A 13,689-nucleotide genomic window follows, 5' to 3' on the forward strand; every position below is an offset into this window, starting at 1 on the left:
TCCTGGTTCCTATATTTCATGATCTATGAACTTTATTGCTTTACTCTAATACAATACAGGCATAACAGCATAGAAACTCTCAATATATGTAGGAAACCATTTCAATGGGATGAAATCATTATGTAATTTCACAAATTCCCTTTTGATATTTGTTGAAAGCAAAATTTTGGGTAAAAAGAATGCCTTGAAATTACCAATATATACATAGATTACCTGCTTACTGCTCTCTACATTATAATTGTTTGGTGTCTGTTAACAACACCAGCAGATGGCTGAGACAAGTACTTTCATACTGAAGGAAGTTCCCTATTTCACCTCAATAAAATTACGCTAGTTGTTTTTTTTATTGTGTCTAACATGTAGCTTGTATTTATGACAATTCTACATTAACACTGAAAGTACATTACACAACAGCTTTAGAAAACGGATTGGTTATTTTCACACAACAAAATGACAAGGATCTATAACTGCAGCCTGAGGCTGCACAGCACATTTCATAATCAAGAACTAGTAAAAAAAATCTTTTGTTTACAGCTGAATTTTCAATTTATTAATATCTAAATTTAACTCCTCTTACTCTCATTCTCCCCCAACACTGAGGCTCTTTTGTATTTTGTATTACAAGTAGATCCATTATTTTTCACATTTTTCACAGTATTCTAGGATTATCTGGCTAATAAGATGACTTTTAAAAACCATCTATGTTAGATTTTATTCTATGATTTAAGGCATTATGAGCTTTTAAAATTGCTGTCATGCATCTACCATTATATGTTGTCATATTAATGGAATCTCAGAATACTAGTATTCATATATATATATATATATATATCTTTTTAATTTATTTTTTATTCCCTCATTTTCTCCCAATTATTTTCTCTCCTATCCCATGCACAATTTGGATTATTCATTTTCAACATAGTGTCTAGTGAGTACCATTGCTGCATATATATAATGTGTATAAATATGTCAATATTATAGATGAATATATAGTGAACCTGAAGTTATGCAAGTAGTACTAAATAGATAATTCTAGAAAGTCAGAATATATTTTTGAAATATATTTTAAATATATATACAAATTTAATTAGTATAAGATAATTACTATTTTTTGCCAGTCATACAGTATTTTGTTATATCAACCACTGTAGTTAGATCAAGTAAGTCAGAAAAAAGGATTGTACTGTGTACTTCTTTTCAATACATGAAGCAACAAGAGAAGATAAGATATTTAGTCAACAGTAATAAAATTGTTCTTTTCAAAAATGCTATCCAAGTCAGACAGATGATTTAACTTAAAGCACAAACATCAAATTAGGGATCAATAATTCAATGAACTTAGCAGAACTTGCCCAACATCATGGTCAATTATATAATTTTAAATAACTAGAAAATTTTGACTGTCTTTTGGCTGCTTTTGTTTCTGGTTCTGTAGAGGTAACATAGAACATTATAGTTGTGAATGATTGAGATGGTTTATTAAGTGAGGCAAACTCAAAAAGGCTGAATGTAGACAAAATATATTCATAAATAGTATTTCCTCAGTATTGTATTTGGACCAATATATACAATATGAATATGTTATACATATATGCAACACAATTATATATAGTCATTGCTTGTCTAAAATATTTTCGGTTAAGTTTTCATGCAATTAAAACTATGTAAAAAATAACAGAATTTTGAGATGCTGTTCTTCAATAATTAGGATAATGAAAGTCTTGTTTGTTTTAAATATACATTTCCTGTGTATATTTCTGTTTAGCATTAGAAATAGCATTATAGGCTAACTGGCTTCAAGACATTTTGAGGTCTCACATTAAATATATTCAGAGTATTATTCAGAAGAGTGAGTGTAATATTCATGTAATAAGTACATATTTTCCATGTTTCATGATTGTCAAATAATAAAGTTGTATATTGATATACTATTCACAACAAAGCAAAAGCACTTCTAATGCATTCTGTACACCAGACTGTGCCTCTTTGCCTGTATCATAGTGGAAGCAATTGCTCTCTGTTTGTTGTCTTTCCATCCTCATGTTGTAATTAATTAGAAAGAAAATCATTATTATGATACTAGCATATTTAATTGTAACTAATATTTCCAAGGACAATTCATATTTCTTTAAATTATGTGATGTGCAAAACTACTCAAAACCACTTGTTACTTCTTCTAAACATGTTTAAATTTAGAAAGATATGTAAAATGTATTTTATCAAATTATCCTATACAATATGGATTCTAATTACAGGGAATTTTCATCTCTCTTATATTCTAGATGGTAAATCTTTTCTACTTACTGTTAGGTAGAAGTAGAGTCCCATGTTAACTGCTGAACCAATTGGTTTTAGGAGTATGTGAGATTTTTTTTTTGCATGTTTGTCCCAGTCCTGAGTCTTGAATTCAGGCCATAAGCACTATCCCTGAGCTTTACTTTTCAAGGCCAGTCCTCTACCCCTTTTAGTGCTTAATTGGAGATAAAAGTCTCAAGGACTTGCCTTTTTGAGCTGCCTTTGAAGCACAGTCCTTAGTGTTCAGCATCCTGAGTAGGATTACAGGAGTGAACTAGCCACTGGTACCCAGGTAGGAATATTTGTTTTATATTTCATTGAATGCACAGGAAAATCTGACAAATATGAAGAATGTGTTGTCTAATTTTATCAAATATTCATTAATATGTAAACACCCAAATTATACATTTAACAATTTAATAATTTCATTAAAAGAACGTTATTCATAGAAAATTGAATTTAACATAATATTTTAATTATACAATTTAGAAAGATTATTGTCTTTTGTAACAATGTAAATGAATATATTAATCAGAATCTTTGTAGATGATGGGCTTTATCATTTCTAGATACTTTTTCATAGTATATTTCAAGTTGTGTATTAATGTTTTTCTAAACCAAAGTAAATGAATTTGTCGTATTTTTGAGAAAGTATGTCTGATTTCATTAATTAGTTTGAAACCAAGATTAGCTGTGATAATCAATTTCTGAAGCAAGCACTTTGTGTAATTAAATGAATTAAATCTGAATTTTCTTATTGTCAAACATATTAAAGTCAATTGCACTTGTTAGGATATTATTTTGAAAAAAAATATTGAAATTAACATAATTTTCTTTTTTCCCCTGCTATTAGGATATTCAAACATAAGACATGTTCTTATAAGAGAGATAATTAGAAATTATTTGAGAAATCTTGCTGTTTGTTTTAGAAAAATTGTGAAAATAAGTAACTTGTGTGTGACTAAATAAAACAGGCTTTGACTCTTGACTGCTTTAACTTTTTAAAAACATTTTTACTAAAGTGTAATCAATTTTAAACAGATTGACTTTCAGAGTAATTGTAGTGCCAGCTTTACATCTGATTTTGTACATATCCATTAGAAAGAATCAAGTGACTCTGTGACTTTACTTGAAGAAAATGCACTCCTCCTGAATGAACTTTGCCAGGAACTTAATATCCTTTCAAAGATCATTAGGGCTATTGTGACCGTTTTGTAACAATAGGACTATTACTGTTGGGAACCATACTAAGAATTGGTGAAAATGAGATGTTGTCCTGAATGGAATATCATTAACTCAGTGAGAGAGTCTACAGAACCCATCAGGTTTCTCTGTTTCTGCTGTAGTGAAAGAAACCTCTCATCAGTACTCTACTCTAATCTATAGATTATTTAATAATTGATTCACCAATCAGAATCTGTTTTAATTGCATAAAATATTGGGAATAATTTTGTGTTTATATAATGCAAAGAAAGACATGACAAAACAATTTAGATAGTTCTCTTACACCACTCACCCTTAACTTGAACATGCAAACATTATGGTGGTATATTTATCATGATAAAGAAAGGAATATCTACACATTACTCTTAATCAAATCCCTGGTGTGTATTCAATTTATATTTTATGTTTTTATACAAATAGTATGAACTTTATTATTATCTTATCCAAGATTCCACACTGTGTTTAGGCAAATTGTCCATAATCTTTCCTAGTTTGCAGCAGCTGTCTTTCAGTCTTGGTGATGTGATCTACAATTTTGATGAATGATGGTTAAAGGAATGCCATAAGTAAGAATTAGTCTCATGCATATCCTTTGGTTAGCATATGGATAGATTTAGGGAAAAAAAAGCAGCATTAATGATACATGAAAACTTTTTGAATTTTTGGTATGTCAATCTGATCATTTAATTTTGATAGCTTCTGCTTCTGTACAGGTGAAGTTAATATTTTGTCTCTTATATTATCTTTTTTGTTTAAAATTTCATTACTGGAGTTTGAACATAGAACTCTGCACTTCTTCAGCTTTCTCATTCTGTTATAATTCTATCACTTCAGCCACACCAGCAAACTGGCTTTTTCAGTTTCTGGTTATTTTAGAAACAGAGACACATGAAGTTTTTGCCTAGGCTGTTTTCAAAATGTATGCTTCCAAAATCTCAGCCTCCCAAATAGGTAATTTTACATCTTTCAACCACCTATACACAGATCATTTTCTTCCTTTGAAAACAACATGTGAGCATTTCATAAGACCTGTTGGTTGTAGTAGTTGGGAGCAATACATTTTATACAGTGGAGGGTCAGGTGGAAATACATATTAAAATGTTTTTGAGAGGTAGGGATATCTTTTCAACTCCAATTATTTATTGGACTCTGAACACATAAACACAGTTAACTTGGACTACAATGCTTCTGAGGGAGACTTTATCACATGGTTTATATAGTTATGGAAGGCCATTAAACTAGATTTTTTAATATTCTACCCATAATTATTTTCTGGGTTACGTTGCTTGTTCTTAGCATATCTATCTTATCATCTCTAATTTCATTAATTTGGCTCTTTTCCTTAACCACATCCCTGTCCCTATTATTATTATTTTTTGTTTAGTTTGGCTGTTTATTAATCTAGTTTATCCTCCTATAGTTTTCGGAACTGTATCTTTCTATTATTGATTCCTTGTCTTCCTTTAGTCTCCATTATATTGACTTCTGGACTGAACTTTATTCCCATCTCTGTCCTAATTTAAGGTTTAGCTTGTCTAGGTTTTCTAAGACTGTCAGGTGGCTCATTGGGTTAATTATTTGAAACCTGTCTGATTTTATAATGCAGTCACGGATACAAAGTTACCTCTTAGAGAACCCTTTACTGCACCAGTACTTTCACACCTTTTTAAATGTCTTGCTTGTTTTTATCAGATGCATTTATTATTTACAACTAATAGAAGACTGAATGGAAAGAAAAAGACAAAAGGGTGAGAAGAACCAATAGTAGAAAAAGGGAAAGTATATTGAGGGGTAGTTTCTAGAGATATTAGGGAATTGGTGAGAGAAAATAGGACAAAACAGACACAGCAAAAGAAAGACCAGTCAAGAGAACCAATGGAAAGAATAAAACAATTACAACACGTAAGTAACAAGATATTTTTAAAGGAGATGCTAGTTTTTTTTTTCTTTGCTGATACGAGAAGTATAGATTTCCACTCTCTATGCTTGTTTTTTTTCAGTTTCTAGGGAGTTGAGGTGTCTGTAGAAGTTTTTGTTTGTATTTTTCCTCTGTGAGTTTGTAAAACTTACAACAGTGGAGATGGTTTACAGGCTGAGCACTGACCTGTCTTCCCTGTGGGGTTAGATTCGGAACTGGTTACCCAGAAGCAGGCCTGGATGTGGAAGTACAGGGGCTCTTCAGAGAGACTGCCTGCTGAGCCTGAGGAACCCCTAGGTACATATCTTCCCTGGCCTAACACTCCTACTTCATGTTATTTCATAATGAGAAGTAAATCCCTGCGCCATGACTGTTGTCCAGGTTTCTCCAGACCCTGGAAGTCTGCAATTAAATCAAGACAATACAGCTTTCTCTGGCTGGGCAAGACAAAGAACTCCAATACATCAAGATTGTTCTAGGCTCACAATTCTCTCTAAGCACCTAACTTGTATTTGCAGACAACTGGTCCTTTTCTTCTTAGCAGAGTTTAGAGTTTGTGTGGCATCTTCACCTTGGCCACTACAGCAGGAATCTTCATCAGCAGTTTTAAAGTGATTGCTTTGGCATTTCAGTCCTTGACTTTGTTATCAGGGCTCACTTCCCACCTGAGTCAATTTTACTGGCGAATATAGGCCTAAATTACAGCTAGTTACCTGTGTACACTGCTTGTGTCAGTGTTCCTTCATAGAAGTAGAAGTGTACAGAATAAGCTGATAAGCCAAAATCTTCCTGACAATGAAATGGAGCTAAAGGGCTATGTTTGAATAAGGAAGAAAGAAAGAAACAAACTGATGAAATAACAAGATAGTAAATCTTTGGCATCACAATCTTACAGGGATCAAATAGGAAACCTACTAAGCAGAAAAGCATACAGTACTCACTTTTTTTCTTGTCAGTCATGGGACTTGAACTTGGAGCCTAGGTGCTGTCTCTGAGCTGTTTTGCTCAAAGTTAGTACCTACACCCTTGAGCCACAGCCAGACTTCCAGTTTCCTGGAGGTTAATTAGAGATAATGGTCTCACAGACTTTCATGTCTAGCTGGCTTTGAGCCAGCCATGATCCTCAGATCTCAGCCCCCCTGAGTAGCTAGGATTATAGGTGTGAGCCAACAGTGCCTGGCTAGTTCTCACTATTTAACCAAAGGCCAACCACTAATGGTCATGAAGATGACACAACATGTGGAGACAGCCTAAAATGTCTTTATTGTGGCCTATCTGTTACATCATCTCTTTCTCTATTATTTTTTTCTTCTAATGAAGTTTTCTTTGCTTATGTTCCCATCTTGCCTAAATTCTTTTCCTTCCAGATGCTGAGGCTGAGGCTCTTTAGCTGCTCTAAGCTTGAATATATTTGTTGCCTTGCCTTGAAGTGAACATGGATTTTTCTAACTTAAGCTTATTAGATGATGAAAGAAATAGGAGGATTTGGGAATTTGAAAACATATGAGAGAATAAAGTTGAAGATCAATACTATTGAGTTCAATCAGTTTTCAACTGTCTACTATTTCTTTTTTTTTATTGTGAACATACTGTACAGAGGGGTTACAATTACATGAGCAAGATAATGAGTACATTTCTTACCAAGCATTGCAGCCTCCTCCTTTGTTTACCCTTCCCATCCCTTCCCAGCCTCCCCCGCCCACCCCAACCCCCCACCAAAGTTGTAAAGTTCGTTTTCAACATGACAGCTTGTACTTCTCATTGTTGCAACGGGTCCACCTGAATCCTTAACCGACTTGTTTTTCCCCTTCTCCTCCACAAATTATACCAACATCAAATATAGTGAAAGCAGGGGTTATACTGTGGGGGAGGGACATACAAAGCTCTGTCTACTATTTCTGTCTCTTATATTTCTTCATCACCCTGCTCTCAGCCACAGATCTTATAGTCATCAGAATACATCAAGAGACATCAGAAAGTGTTCTCTGTCTCTCATCCTCAATCTTGCCTCTTCTAGATGCAGCTTTGTAAATGTTGCACAATTATTACCATCATTGATTTTCTGTGCTTGATTCGTATACAACTTACCCATATATGGAAGGCCTGAAAATTTTCAAGCCAAGAACAGATGGACATCCCATGGTGAAACTCCCTGCAGAGCAGCTTTCTACATGGTAATGAAAGTTTAAAATCTTTTTGAGTTGATATCCTGGCTCTCTTCTTCCTTTAGTCACTAAAAGTCATCAAAGGAATCATTTTACTTTCTGATTTCAATTAATCAAATTCTATTTATTGTTAAAACCAATAATATATGGTCAAAACAGGAAATAGTGTGTGTGTGTGTGTGTGTGTGTGTGTGTGTGTGTGTGTGTGTGTCCTGGGGCTTGAACCCAAGGCTTGAGTACTACCCCTACCCCTAAACAGTTTTGATAAAGGCCAATCAATACTCCACACCTTGATCCACATCTCTTGGCTTTTTTTTTTTTTGCGGGGGACGGGGGGGGGGTGTTTAATTGAGGATAAGATTTTCACAGACATTCCTGCTTTGGCTTGTTTCTAACCCAAACACTCAGATCTCAGTTTCTTGAGTAATTAGGTTCATAAGCATAAACCACTGGCATAATACATAATTTATGAAGCAACTAGTTATTGATGAACAAAAAAGTCTTGAAATTTTTTGAAATATATAACCAGTATTTTATTATTGTAGCAGGTTATGTGGAAATGCATTGATTTCGCCATTAGGCTGAAATTTACCATATTAAGAATTGCATTGGTTTTTCACCCATGACAATAGTTGAATCTATTTTATCAACTCTTTTGTTAGTTATGAAAATAAATCATTTTTATTAAATTTGTATTTCTTTGATATATTCTGATCTTAAGTTTGCTTTTAAATGGTAATTGGACATCTATATATCTCTCAATTTTGTATTTTGGTGAAATACCTTAAATAAGTAAATATGGTTTTTGTATTTAATTGAGGATAATTAAATGTTTATGTTTGTCCTACTTATGTATATAGTCACTTGATAGAAATGAAACCATCATTGACTTTGAGAACTCAGAATTTCTAGTATTATTTAAGATAAGTGATATATTTGTTATTTAAGATGAAGTATATATTTACAAATAAAGGAAGAACAGGAAAAGAAGACAATTTCAAACCCCACATTAGTGAATGTTGTAGTGCTAATATGTGAAAATAAAATTATTTCAAGGAATTTCCTTTTCTAATAACACTTTAAAAAGAAAGGTGTGTAACCATCTGAAAGACAGAAAATAAATTAATAACTAAGATTCTTCATTTCATTTTTAGCATATTATACATATACTTAAGATGATCAGAAAATGCACCAAATTATAGTTAGATATTTAGTCTTCTTTAACGTCTTCCATATTCATAAAATGTTAGTTTATAGAGTATTTTTGTCTTCTGTATTGCATTGATGAATCTATATCACCTTCTGGTTGTTATTTATAATATTAATTCTTTACTCATCATTGACTTACCAGGAATTATATTTAGATACCTTACTCAGGTTGCTGAAATAATGCAAACTCTTTCTTCTGAATTAGAATGCTCACCTTCTCTTGCAAAGCATTTTCCTGATTTAACTATATGTCCTTACTTTTATTTTGGTGTCTTCTGTAAGGGACTTATGTGATTTTTAAGGGACTTTGAGATTTATTAAAGTGAATATATTGAAACATTAATTCTTGAAAGGCTGTTAATAGGAGAAGAGCATTGGGAAGATCATTATGTTCAAATTTGACAAAGAGAATAATTAATGCCTAACAAATGTATAGGGAAGAAAAATCTATTCCATTCCCTCTCTCTTCCTCTCCATTACTCATCTGTGTGATGTACAGCCAAAATACATCTCTATGTATATCAGAAAGCACCAGACCTGTAACCAAACACCCCTGTATTGTGTTTTCCATACAATAGAACATTCCTGTTGTTTAAATTACTTAATTGAATTAACATTCACAACTAAGTAACTACAAACTCAGAACTTCGCAGGTTATTTTGTTTCATTTACATGTATATTTCATTTGTAATTAAGTAAGCATGTTTTATTCCTTTGTTTTCTAAGAAATTACCACTAGTCAATAGTTACTAGAGCTCTGCAAAAAGTTATGTAAAATGAGCAATAATACAATGAACATTTAAAGGTGTTTTGGCTACAATTTTGACCAATTAATACTTTAAATGAATAATAGTACTCCAATGCCACTACAAATACTAGAAATATTACATCATAGTAGAAATATAGGTATTACTTTTCAGGTGTCCATTAACTCTGCAAATGTAAGAGTCCTAGGCTAAAAAAAAAACAAAAACATGCATTACAAAATGCACTGTGATTTGGAAAATTTAGAAAGGTACTTAATGAGAATTGCTCAACTGGTTACAGTAACATGCAATATTCATTATGAAAATTGTGTTATCAGTCATTATTGTGTTTGTATTTTGTTTTAGACAGTTCAAGACCATGGCATTGATCATTTAACAAGAATGTAATGATAACTATCCAGTATAGTTTGTGCAATGAGTATACTGTCATTTTATTTGCATTTTCTCCCCGTTTCCTTTTAGTTCTGATAAATAGAATTAATTTGTTACAAAGCCAGATAGATAGAATAAATATGCAGTTTAAGGAGAAAGTTAAGAAAAATGTCATTTAACTAAATAAAACTAAGATCAATGATTTAGGATAATAGTTGTCTCAAGTTTTAGTTTTATTAGTTAATCTTAAACAGTGACAGAAAAGAGTTACAAACATAATAATAGATTAGGAAGAGAAACCAGTTGTTTGAGTTTTCCTGTAAGAAAAAACAATGCTCAGTTTTTGCATTTTTCACTGTGTTAAAGCTTATGGAACATGCTTACTAAGATTTTTTAAAAATCATATAAATTACTCTATGTAGTCTTCACACATAATTTTGTCCTAGGAGTGATCTTTAAGTAGACTTACAACTCAATATAGATCGTGTGGTTTCTGATATATGGACTAAATATCTTTCACGGGTGAATCATTGGGAGGAAAGATGAGTCTTGGAACCCATACATGTTTGTGAACAAGCTATATTGCCAGTTGACATGGCACACCCACCACACTCTCAGAAAGATGAATTTTCTTCAGAGTATTTGTTTGTAACAGAAGTACTGTTTAGATAAGTTGAAAAGGTTATAAAGCATGCAGATGAAATGAAGAGTACAGCCTCTGTGTGTGGCAGGAGAATCATTACCTGCCAATGAAAAAGCTTTGCAATTCCTAAGAAAGACAAGACCACATCCATCACAACAGTGACTCAGGAATTTTCCCTATGTTTTTTCATTTTCTCAGCCTTTTCCCTATTTCAAAACATTTATTAAGGAAATCATACATTGTTTTTCTTCTGAGTCTATAACAAACTTTTTGTTCATTAATACACGAAAGTAGCTATTATCATGTACCTAAAAAAAGTACATTCAAGAATATTTGAATAGTGTTCAAATACAAGTGTTTCTAAAACTAGCACTATACATAATGTTAGTAATAGTAACTTACCCTTTGCAGTCTTTCTCTTCTGAAAGGTTGTTAATTCACAGATTTTATTGTCAAACAGTGAATTCTCAAACACACACACACACACACACACACACATTCAGACAATTTTATCCTGTGAGCCTTCCTAGTTCTGTTTTGGGTATTCAACCCTCACTTATAAACCAGAAATAACTTTGATCTTTCTCTTAAAATTTCATTTTCTGAATTAATTATGGTGGTAAATGTACACTTCTCTGCTTTTGATATAGTTCACAAAACTACTACAAAGAAGAAATCACCCCACAAGGACAACACTGAAAGTATTGGAGAAGATTATACAAAGATAGTTTATTCTTATTCTGGTTATTTGATCCTGAAATTTTTTTTCTCAAAATTCTCTATTAAATGTATTTTCAAAATATAATCTCAGAGATTCAAATGGAAATAGAGGGAAAGAGAGAAAAAAATAAGAGAAAGGGTAAGGAAGAAGAAAAGGAGGAAGAGAAAGAAGAGGAAGAAAAAAAAAAGAAAGGAACATGTTACTGCTTTTGATCTATACCCAGAAATCCCTTGCATCAGTTCAACCCATTCTATTTTTCTCTCTCTTTGATTTTTTTCCCTCAGTACTGGAACTTGAATTTGATACCTGGCACTTTTGCTCATTAGCACTCTACCAAATTGAAAGGTAGAAGGAAGAACCATGCCTTCAATGCCTTTATTTTACAATGACAACCATAAAAATGACTTAAAATCAAAGGTAAGCAAGTTAAACTATAAGATACAATCAGTGGAACTAACTGAATAATTATATTGCATGTCAGTAATCTGTAATTCTACATAGCTATCAAAAATGAGTGAACTATAAAGAAAGCATCATGAAAAAGTATTTTTAATTTCTATGACTTTGGCTTAGGTTCGTATCAAAATGAAGAAAATAGATATATGTAAAGTAATGCAACATTAGCATCATATATACATGTATAAATATATGAATGGCAAGTTATTCAAACAGGGCTCAAAACCATTGTGTTATATTCAGAAATGTATGCTGTATTTTCCCTTGATTGCTGGTGGTAATACATACACATATTCATATAAACTATTCTAAGTTTAGCCATTATCTGGTCATGATAATCAGAAATATGGAGGAAATATGTATGATGGCAAACAAGTATATCCCCAGCCCTTGGAAGCTGAGGGAGGAGGCTCACAAATTCAAGGTCATCTTGAACTACAGAGTGGGACCTTGTGTCAAGTACAAGGAATGTAGCTTAATGTAGCATGTGGGAGGCTTTAAAATTAATAACTCTCACCCTACCAAAAAATTGAATAGCTATACATGATAGGTATTGCTACTGTCATTTTAAGTCTCTTGTATGTGCATTTTTTAAATCAAATCCTATGGACCTAACTAATTACTTATTCCATTAAAGTCACTACAAGAATAAAATTTTAAGTTAGTAGTGTTAAACAGAAGAATCAATGAATTATACATTATATTCTCAAGAAGTTAATCTGAGGGTGGGAATCTTAAAAAAAATTCCTGTCCTCTGAAATGACAAACATTAATTTATTTTCAGACTTTTTACAGATCAATTTGACATGTCACAAAATATATTATTCAGTTATTTATTTGAACTGATACATAAAATTAAGTTTATTAATGGCTAAACATGATATTTCAATATGTGTATTGAAAAGGCAGTATTAAAATTAGTTTAAGCATATCTATCTTTCTCAAGCATTTATTTTGTAAAAATCTTCTCAATGTAGAAACATAGAAATAAGAAAAATAGCTGTATCCAGAATTAGTGACTAGATTGGCGAAATTAATCTATCAGATAGGTTTAGGAAGAATTTCCAATGCTCCCAAATACATAAGGAAAATTAGCATAGGAATAAGGCCAGGAAAAGAAATGACTCAATATTATGCAAAAGAAATGTAATTATTGAGCCTAAAGCAAAACTGAGAGTTAGCTGAGAATTCTAGTTAGCGCAGAAACCAATTCATTTTTTTGACCTCTTTTTTATATTAAAAAAATAAAACAAGCTTTGTGGTCTAACATGAATACTACATTGGAAAATTCATATGAAACCAGAGCTATAGGGCTATCAAATATACTAATTTTATTTAATAGAATTCAAGGAGAAAGTCTTCAATAATATCTTTCAGAGAATGTCAGGACTTACAAAAAGAACGAACGGGTATGAATCAACATAGCACTCAACCCCCTGTGGTATGGACCTTCTACAATTAAGTCAGGTAAGTCCTAACAGCCAAGTGTCATCATTTCAAAGGTGCTATTTTGCAGAACATTTTCCTCCCTTCCATATTCTAATTTCTTAAGCACTCTGAAACCACATCAGTTGGAATCATCTAGCCTTGCCTTATACTACGTGGCAGGGACTACTTTAGACATGGATGTTGTCGCAATGAATACACAAACAATAAACTGAACCTGCTGAAGAAAATTTCATCACGAGGATAATGCTAAACAAAGAATTCACTAAAAGTGTATGCTATTTTGCACTGGGATATGTGATATAGAAGTAGAAAGCAGGAAAACATCACAGGGCACATGATATATGCTTCCCTTTTGTGACAGTCAGGATGTCCTCTTGAAGAAAGTGATATTGCGTGGGTGACCCGAAAGAGAAGTTGGAGAAAGCCCCATAACAATATCTTGGAGAAACTATTGTAGGTGTGAGAGAAGC

The sequence above is a fragment of the Dipodomys ordii genome, unplaced genomic scaffold (assembly GCF_000151885.1).
Source record: "Dipodomys ordii isolate 6190 unplaced genomic scaffold, Dord_2.0 Scaffold25, whole genome shotgun sequence".
Taxonomy (NCBI): domain Eukaryota; kingdom Metazoa; phylum Chordata; class Mammalia; order Rodentia; family Heteromyidae; genus Dipodomys; species Dipodomys ordii.